A 9,579-nucleotide genomic window follows, 5' to 3' on the forward strand; every position below is an offset into this window, starting at 1 on the left:
GTACAATCAGAATCTCCAGGCCAAATGGCATTTCTGTTTAATTTAATTTGCATAGAATTCATTAATCATAACTGTTCATGTTTTTGCTAAGGAGCTTCAGTGTGATTTTGGATTTAGAACCAAACTGGAAGTTAAGTGAGTTTCATTTGTGGATTTGATGAGAGTATGCTCAAGCCTCTTTAAAAATCCATGTTTTAGTGTTCACATACATAATGTAACATCTTAACATGTTTCAATACCAGCTGCATGTTGTCATCTTTTGGATCAAATGTAATATAAACACTATTACGTAAATGTAATAGAAACACTGAATACTGGAAATAAGGAAAATACCTCAGGGCACTTTTTTAATTGTAGCAGAATTGTTGTCCTGTTTTGACTCTAGTAGTTAAACACGTCACACTTTTTCAGGTTTTTCCCTCAAAAGGCAAAATTGATGGTGGAACTAGACCCCACTAGTGGAGCCCTCTTTGCATTGAAAGCACATGTCTCTGTTTCTCCTGCTGCAGGCCATCACAGCATGCTGCTTCTTGGCACACACTCCTGTAAGACCACATTCAGGTGGTGCCTTCAGGATATTCCCACAGCCCAGCTCCACTCCATCTTCTGGGCTGCCTTTTATGCTCCTTTCCCCTTTATTTCACAGACAGTTGAACATACATAAAAGTAGTTACAGCAAAAGATCTGCTCTTATGTTGTCTTCCTGTTGGGCTCTGGGCCATTCCTGTTTCTTGGGGAATGCATGTGGGCATTTTAGCCACCTTTTTCCTTCAAATGAATTTCAATAGATTCCCACATTTACTCCTAAACAGGATGGCAGGTTTACCCACTGTTGTCAACATTTATTAAGTCAAAACATAGCAGTATTAAGCAGTTCTTAGATGAGTAACTCTTCCAAAATATCTGTCTGACTCATTAGTTTCTTCCCACATAAACTCCCTTCTAGTTTCATTTGGCTTAGTGGCATTTTTCACTTCCTGTCCTAAACTATCAGACAGTGTTTCTGTGAACTGTAAACAGTGGCAGGGTTTCCACCTAAGAAACTTGTGCAGTGGATGATGTGTAGAGACAGTTTAGGCAAAGTGTGCTGGAAGGCTTTGCAGTGTCAGAGGTAGAATCTAGGTAGGGGGTCAAGTTAACTTCAAACGTCTGCAAAGTCTTTTTTACAGGAAACATTAAAACAGGCTTGTCACCCATCACAGACAGATGGTCATCCTGCTTAAGAAGCATATTTCCCTGTTATTTTTATAATACAGTCAAGGCAGATATTTCATCCCCTTCCGTGTTTGGTTGCAGCCACTCTTTCTCTCCCTTTGTGCTCCGTTGCCTGGAGAGCACTCCTCTCCCCACTCCACTGTCACAGGCCACTAGTCTGTGACAAAGCTCAGTCTCAATCTCCCACAAAGCTGAAAAAGGAAAAGTCACAAAAGAGTCCTTTTTTCTTCCTTTTGGGTTTGCCTTTCTCCTCACCCTGGTTGCAACAGAGGCTGTGCACAGCATGGAGATAGCTTGCAGCAGCTGAGAAAGGGAGGCATGTCAGAGGTAGGAGCTGGCAGCAAAGCCCCTGCTCATGATGCATAGGTGGAATATCTCACATCAGACATACTGCTGCTGTCTCTGCCATTTGGCACTTTTGCCTGCATTGCTGCCAGGTTTTTTACTCCTTCGCTCTTGTGAGAACGGTTCTTTCATCAAACTCTCATGTATACAAGGCTTGGGTATTTTGGGACAATTAATTCAAATGGGAGCAACATTCTTGATTTTTTAAATGGAAATATATAATTTTTCTGAAACTATGTTTTCAGGAATAATTAACTGAATATTATATTATTATATTATATTTTTAGTGTACTGACAGTTCAAAGGTGTACTAATGTCATCAGAGCTTAAAGCTGGCTAAAGATAATTAATTACTACTAATGACATAACCTGAACTTCACAGGACAGTGTGATAAAGTAGAACATCTACTGGAGAATCTGATGCTGGGATTGTAGCTCACACTGATTTTTAAGTTTTCAGAGAGTATTGCTTAGTCATTGATAGTTTCACTAAGCATATTTAGATTGCTTAATGTACATCTGTTGGTACAGATTTTCACTGCAGCTGGGACACAATCTACACAAAGTCAGTTCTATGACCTTAAGAATTGGAATCCTTTCATTTGTCCTATGAAATGTCTACTGAGGTTCTTCAATGACGGGTAGGTGGAATTGAGTATTTGGAGTTGACACCAATTGTGAATGAGAATGCCTCAAAGTTTCCACATCTCTATAATTTTGTTCTGCAAGTGGATTTGCTGCACTTACCGAGAACTGCCTCTCTCCCAAGGTGCCTGATTGTGACACCTGTCTCCTCTTTGCATCCTTCCACAGCCTCCTGCTGAGCTTTGCTTTGGAGATTTTTTTGGCTAACATTCACATCCTCTAAAAGGGCAGAGATGATTACAAGTTTCAAATGATGTTTTCACATTCATACATATTTTCTTAATTCAGTAGCATATTTTAGTTAGAGCACACAACAAGGAAGTGGAAAACTGAGGTATGCTTCCTTCTCTGACAGTCAGAGTAGTATTGACACAAATTCAAAGTATAGGATACCTTCTTCAGTTTGGTACTGCTGTTTTTCTCTGGCTTCCATAATCTTCCTGACAGTCATCTTGAGACTTCTGGACTAGGAGACCTCAGTGGATTTAGAGGGCTCAGTTTTGAAGATATTCAAACTGATCACTTTCCTGCATAGGCATTTCTTTGTAATCAGAACAATAGAAATGCTTTATTGCCTCACTCAATGACGAAGAGAGAAGGCAGAAGGGGAAAAGACTAATTTTATTCCAATTGATATATTTGTCTGCGAAAAACTGGAATCTTACTCCCATTAATGTATTGGGTTGGGAAAAGCTAGAGTCTGGAGTTCTGTTTAATACACCAACGATTTTCTCCAATGATTGTTTCATTCAAATATCAAGGACAGCCAGAGAAAGACATAATGTACGTCTCCCTTTAATCAAGGGTTGATTTTTTGTTTCACTAGTTTGATTATTACCAATGTAATTTCCTTATAAGGCAGCACTAAACTCTAAATCTATTGTGTGATCCATTGTTTAGGAGTTAGATTATGTTTAGGAGCTTCATATATGATTAGTTGTCTCCCTGTTTTTTGTATGTGTTCTCTTCTGCACTACAGCTGTGTATGGGAAAATGGGATCCAGATACACCACAACCTTTACCTAACCAAAATGACTGAGTATTTTTGGTTAAGTTCTGTTATTTGTCCATTTCACATAGCAGAAAATGCAACTTTGCTAAGCTTTTTTTTTTTCCCCGTAGTTTTACAGTGTGAGCTGGAGTCAGTCCTGAAGTAACTCAAATAAATCTAATTACATTTTTCTAGTGGAAGATGTCCCTGCCCACAGGACAAGAATTAGATGAACTTTAAGGCCTCTTCCAACCCAAACCATTCTATGATTAAATTAACTTTAGCATTTGTTTGGCCCAGTGTACTTCTATTCTGAAGTGATAAATTGTCCATAAGAAGCTCAGTCTTTTACTTTGCATGTGGTTAATTTCACAAGAATGACAACTATCACTTTTGAGGCTAAACATCCTAGGAAGTAACCCTGTGAATCATGCTGAGAATGAAAGATATCATATATACATAGCATCAAAGGCACCAACATAAAGCTATAGTTTAAAACGTCAGCATTCCTGTGGTATTGAAAGGAATTAATCTGAGGAAATGACAGAAATCATTCCTCTGAGAGGAGCAACACTGAGAAAATGTATGTGTGTTAAAAATGTGTAAGTGCTTTACTGTTGTCTAAAACTGAATTAGGCTCCAAGAGAATGAAGGGAAAATAAGACTGTTTGGAAAAGAGCAATCAGTCATACTAGTTGATTTAAGATCAAAGAGGGAACTGTGGCCCTGCTTCATCCAAAAATAAGAGGACACTGTGTTCAAATAAAATCATCAAAGTAATCTCCTTCAGAATAGCACCCAAGGCATTTTCACATGTACAAATCATAGAATCCTGAGAATAAAAGAATATCTCAAGTTAGAAGGGTTTAATACAGATCATTGAGTCCAATTCCTGATCCTGCAGGACAACCTACAACTAAACCGTATGAGCAAGAGCATTGTCCAGGCACTCCTTGAACTCGGGCAGGCTTCGAGGTGTGGCTGCTTCCCTGGGGAGCCTGTTCCAGCGACTGACTGCCCCAGTGCACACCTGACCACAGAAATGTGCAGATACATCTCTGACACGGAATTATCTTTGCTACTTGTGAGGAGAGTGGCATGAGTTACCTCATTTCACATGGATTCCTCACAAAGTTTTCTTTTTCTGCTAAGGAATTTCTGTTTTGAAATCAGGACATACAATGAGATTCCTTAAAACTAGATTCAGTTCAGAATTAAAATGCTTTAGTGAGTGCTTCTATTTACTGAATGAGTCATGAATTCCATCTCTGTTCTCAATATTATTTCAAATCAAGAAAATAAGGCTGAGAGCTGTTAAGCCCCTATATGTCCCACTGAACTATCATGATATAGGCCCTAGAATTTAGGTGCTATGATAAACTCATCTTGTAATTACCCTGCTCCTATGATAGCATTCTTCCACTTTGTAAAATTCCTCAAAACTCAAGCAGAAAAGTAGCAAATCTAAAAGTAATAGCTGGCTAGTTTATTTTCTGATGCAACACCTGGGTTTCTGTTATCCAAAATGCACTTACTGAAAGTGGAAAATTTAGAGAAAAAACCAAAATATTCTACAGCTTAATGGCCAAGAGTCTTTCCTAAGAGAAAAGTTCAAAAGTTAATAAATAAGACCCAGATGCTATAAAGCGTCTTCTACAGTCTTTCTGAGTAGATGCTTTACTTATTTATTTCTTTTTTTTAAACTGAAATGTGGTGTATTAGCTTGCTTGTTTGGAAAGGTGAATAAAACACATATTACAGAAACAAACCTTTTTTTCTTTATTCTTTCCAAATGGCATTATTTTCTCTTTAAATTTTCCCAAGATCAATGAGTTTAAAATTTCTTCTTTGCAAGTTCACATTGCTCACAAAATCATTTGATCACAAAATAATTTAGGTTATAATTGACCTCAGGGGGCCATTTAGACTCATATCTTGCATGAAGCAGGACTAACTTCAAAGTTATGTCAGGGAGGTGAGGTCTTATACCATATCAATATATCTACTCAAGTTTTTAAAATCTCCAAGAAGAAAATTTCACCTTTATTTTTAGAAAATACTATTAGCTCCTGCTTTCTTTATTCTCATATTTTAGGTTTATACTTGATAAAAAGCTGTAGTGAAAAGACAATCTGACTTAAATTTTAGTCATCAAGGACAATTTTCTCTTGAAAAGGCTTGATTCTCTAGATAATGAAGGAATGAGATATATTTTCTGTCTTGTATTTCAGGATAACAAGCTCCATCATCTTCTCTGGGTCATCCTCTGAAGGAATTTACCTCTGAGGACCTAAAGAACTTCCCTACTTTTGGATTTTCCATATTTGCAGACTTTGTTCTTCAAAACAAGCTTGCAAGAAAAATCCTGTTTCATAATTCGGAGGTGTTTTGATTGTATTTATTCTTGTATAGGAGTGCTTGTATGACTTCACCACATGGGTTCATTTTATGCTTACTATGTAAATTAAGACTTGTTTTGATTTTGATCCAGGCAAGTCACTGTTTATTTGTGTGTCACCATATATTCGTATGTGCTTCCAGAATTTACACTGTAATCAGTTCCACTATTTATTTTGAAGTTCATTCTTCCTTCATTTGTTGCATCACTAAGAAAAAATAAAAACAAATCTGAACGAATTTTACAGACTCCTGCGAACATTTGCAAGAGAGAAGTAAGATAGTGGTTTGTCTCTGCCTCATAATCAGGGCTTTATTCTCCAGTCTCTGTTCTTGGACAGATTGTGATTTTAATCTCTGTTATTTTTGCAGAAGATAATATGGACTCTGCAAGACATTTGCTTTCTTTACAAGACATGATACCCCACAGCCTGATGCCCTTGAGTTGTGACTGCCCCCACATTTATTGTGTTTGCTGTTGCTGTCTCTACAGTTTATTTATCCTTGCATTCAGTCTTTCTGACCTTGCATCCACTTTGCAAACACTGTCATTTCTAGTTCCATTTCACTGAAAACATACACCCATTTTAAAAAATCAGGTAAATTTCAGTCGACATTTTCTTCAACACTGCTGCTCTCATAAAACTTTTGTCTCTAGTTAAGCTCTTTGTTAATAATTTTGTTAACACGGCTTAGTTCAGTTGGTTATATTTGCAGTGTAATTGCCAACAGTAGCAGCTTCCTGTTTTTGCTTTTAGCAAAGTTGTTTCATTTTTGATTTTCTATTTCTCCCCTTTCTTGGTACAGGGCACCCTAGACATGAACTATCTCTCAAAATTTGCTGTTATTTTTTCTGGCCAAGGGGATACTTCTTCAATCTTCTTGTAGTTCCTGGTTAGAGCAATTGGGTTATGCTTCATATTATTTCCTCATTGTCTCTTGAATCATTCAAGAGGACTAAAGTGCAGGTATAATTTTTCTAGAGATTGCTATTTGGTGTCTGTCATTTTAACTCAGAACCCCACCCTAAAGACACTAAGACTTTCAGCTATCCTGTGTATGATTTCTCATAGATTTCATGTAAATTCTTTTTAGGCTATCTCACATGAGTTTTATTTAAGTTCTTTGTATTCCCATAATACTTTGCTTTTAAATGTATTAATTTTATTCAGTCTTATTTTGTGTATTTCTCTTTTAATCTGTAACTAGTTCTCAAGTCTACATAGAATAATATACTTTTACTGTCTCATATTTTCTATACCTTGGTCTTCCTTAGAGTATGGGTCCTAACAAGAAAATCTAGAACTTATCCTTACCTTCACTTGACAGTCTGTGCCACCTGTTTCTAGTCTGTTACTTGATTAATGGATTCAGCCACCATATTTTTCCAGCTTAGTATTCTTTCATCTTAATGATTTGAATTGACTTGCTGAATTACCAGATGAATACTGGATCCAGGGAAAAGGAGGAGGTATAAAATGGTGACAAATTAATTAGTCTGCCTCTGTAATAGTGGGGAATTTTTGGGATGGATGAAATATGTTCATGAAACTGAACATTTCTTAGCTTTTTTAAGTTAGGCATTCTCCCTATCAAAATGCAACAAACTTTCCTGTACCTTAATTTCTTGGTTCAAAAAATTTGTTATGTGTTATCTAAGATTTATTGATAGTCCCAGTCACAATATATTGATATCTATGTTGTCAGTAATGATGAACATTTAATAGGTCTTCAAATCCCATATAAACCTGTGCATTTGATTTTAAACACATTTTTCAAAATCTGTATTTCTTGATACTTCTCAGCACAGTGTTAGTGAACTTTGTTAAGTCAACAGATTATCAAAGATCAGTTTTTGTAGGTTACAATCATCTTATGTCTGATAATCCTCTTTTTCTTGGAGCTTTTCCAGATCTCTTTTTCCTCCTGTGATTTAGTTTCTCAAGTCTTTTTGGTAGGTCATTCCTTACTTTCTTTCCTTGAATTCATTCAAGAGGAGCATTAACAGTTCTTGATATGTTATTGTACTTGACCATTTTGACTATATTCCATCTACTGTCATTTTCTGAGTCTTTCACAGATAAAACCTCTCTCTGAAGACTGTCTATTGGTTCTGCTTTCATTTGTTTGGTTTTGTTCCTGTCTAACTCATTATATCACCCCATAATTATAATCTAAGAAACAAAAAGCTTTATTCTTATCCTTTCTTGCTGTCAATCTGATACCTTTCTTCCCCACATAGTTGTCTTTCAAAAAGCATTTTCAATTATTAAACATTTATCTTGTCTACCATGACATATCAATACTGTCTTTTTTTTTAAGAGTCTCTTGGCTCTTTTTAATTTGTTTTTGATTGTTTGTTTGTTTTTGATTTTGTTTTATCAAGTCTCTCAACAGAAAACTGATTTAAATTCTGAAGACATCTGGTCTTTGATGCATATTCACTCTGGGTCATTTTCCTACCCTATTGATCTCATCATGTTGTGAGTGATATTTATAGTCACTTTGTCAGTTATCCTTATCTTATCTCTGTGAGTTGTCTCTCTGGTTTTAACACAATCTTTTAAAGTTTCAAGCTTGTTAATCTACTACCAGCCTTTATTTCGGCTATCTTTGATATCCTATGTTATAATTGACTCATGCTTCTTTTGTGTGGTTCTTTCATGCTGCAATTCTTGCTTTCTTGCACTTTCTTATTTGCTTTTATGAAAGAGTGGCTAAAGTCACTCTTGGCTTTTGGTAGTCAGATGTTGGTCCTGTCTCTTGAATCAATAAATACACAGGGCTGATTGTGGTACTTTCATTCTTTTTCAGTGACTTTGTTCAGCACTTTCAGATCTTCAGGGAGCTTATTGACTCCAGCTTCTGATCAATAAAACGTGTTTCCAGGAAATTCTGGAAGTGTTACAGACAACTCTATCACTCTCCACCACATTCCTCTCTCATAAAAACAGTCAGATTTCTCGCTATGATTGTTCTCTTTAGATATTTAATTTTCTTAGGCACCACAGTTACAGTGAAAAGGGCTATTGCTAGGAGACTGTTCTGTGTTTCTTGGCCATGCTAACCTGACCTGTGCCAATAAGATTACTAAATGTCATATTCCCTCATCATATGACAGGAGCCAGTATCCGCTTGAAACAAATGCCTACTAGCTGAATGTAGCTCTTGGCAGCATTTTATTTTATAAGTGGAAAACCATTCCCTTTTCTTTTGTTATTTATTGTAGTAGCATAGAAGATGGACATTTTTTCTTTTCTTTTTCTTTTTTTTTTTCTTTTGGCATCCACTGAAGTTTTATGGAAGCCATTGCAATTTAGAATTAATATTCACATATAACAAAGTGTTGACAATAACTTCCCAAAATTGTAAATTTGACATTTAGCAGCATCATTTAAGAGAGCAAGAGCTTTCCAAACTACAGTTGAAATTAAATTAACTGTGATAGAAATGTTTATAACTTGAGTTACTTACTGAGTGGCTACGGAAGTTTGTGTTACAGCTGGACACTTCCACATGGATGTCATGAGATACTTCCTCCCCGGTTACTTTGCCAGACATTCGGTTTTACCTCAGATATTTCTGTTAAAATGCTCATTATTTTATCTTGCACAATTCAGACTAAAATTCTGCATGCCAGGACCAATGATTTAGCGCTTTAGCGATTTCTTATTTCAAATGCTTTAACAACAGACTACTGCTTTAGTTCATAGCCTGTGAAGGTTCTACAGCAAGATATTTGAGGACACTGGAAATCACACTCGAGTAACAGGTATCTGCCTCCATCAGACCTTGTGTTCATTTACTACGTCAAAATGATTCAGTTGTCATACCCATAATTTACATATTTACCCAGCAAATGAATTAGTTTTTAAGGTACTCAGAGAGAACCCTCTAGACTATTTTCTGAATAACCTCTTGAAATGGCTTTTGCCTGAGCTGGGAAGAGTTCTAAAGTTCTTCCAAATCGTTCCTTTTTTAGAAGA

At 36.3% G+C, this 9,579-nt stretch overlaps 1 long non-coding RNA gene across 1 annotated transcript; it reads left to right on the top strand.

Annotated features, from left to right (window-relative positions):
• Positions 1-1,409: 1,409 nt before the first annotated feature.
• On the top strand, positions 1,410-6,619 carry LOC148224394 (uncharacterized). Its single transcript, XR_015802881.1, has 3 exons — positions 1,410-1,542; positions 2,092-2,201; positions 5,428-6,619. It is a non-coding gene; the product is annotated as an uncharacterized LOC148224394 (long non-coding RNA).
• Positions 6,620-9,579: the final 2,960 nt, after the last annotated feature.

This window comes from Sturnus vulgaris, chromosome 3 (assembly GCF_052056855.1).
Source record: "Sturnus vulgaris isolate bStuVul1 chromosome 3, bStuVul1.hap1, whole genome shotgun sequence".
Lineage (NCBI taxonomy): Eukaryota > Metazoa > Chordata > Aves > Passeriformes > Sturnidae > Sturnus > Sturnus vulgaris.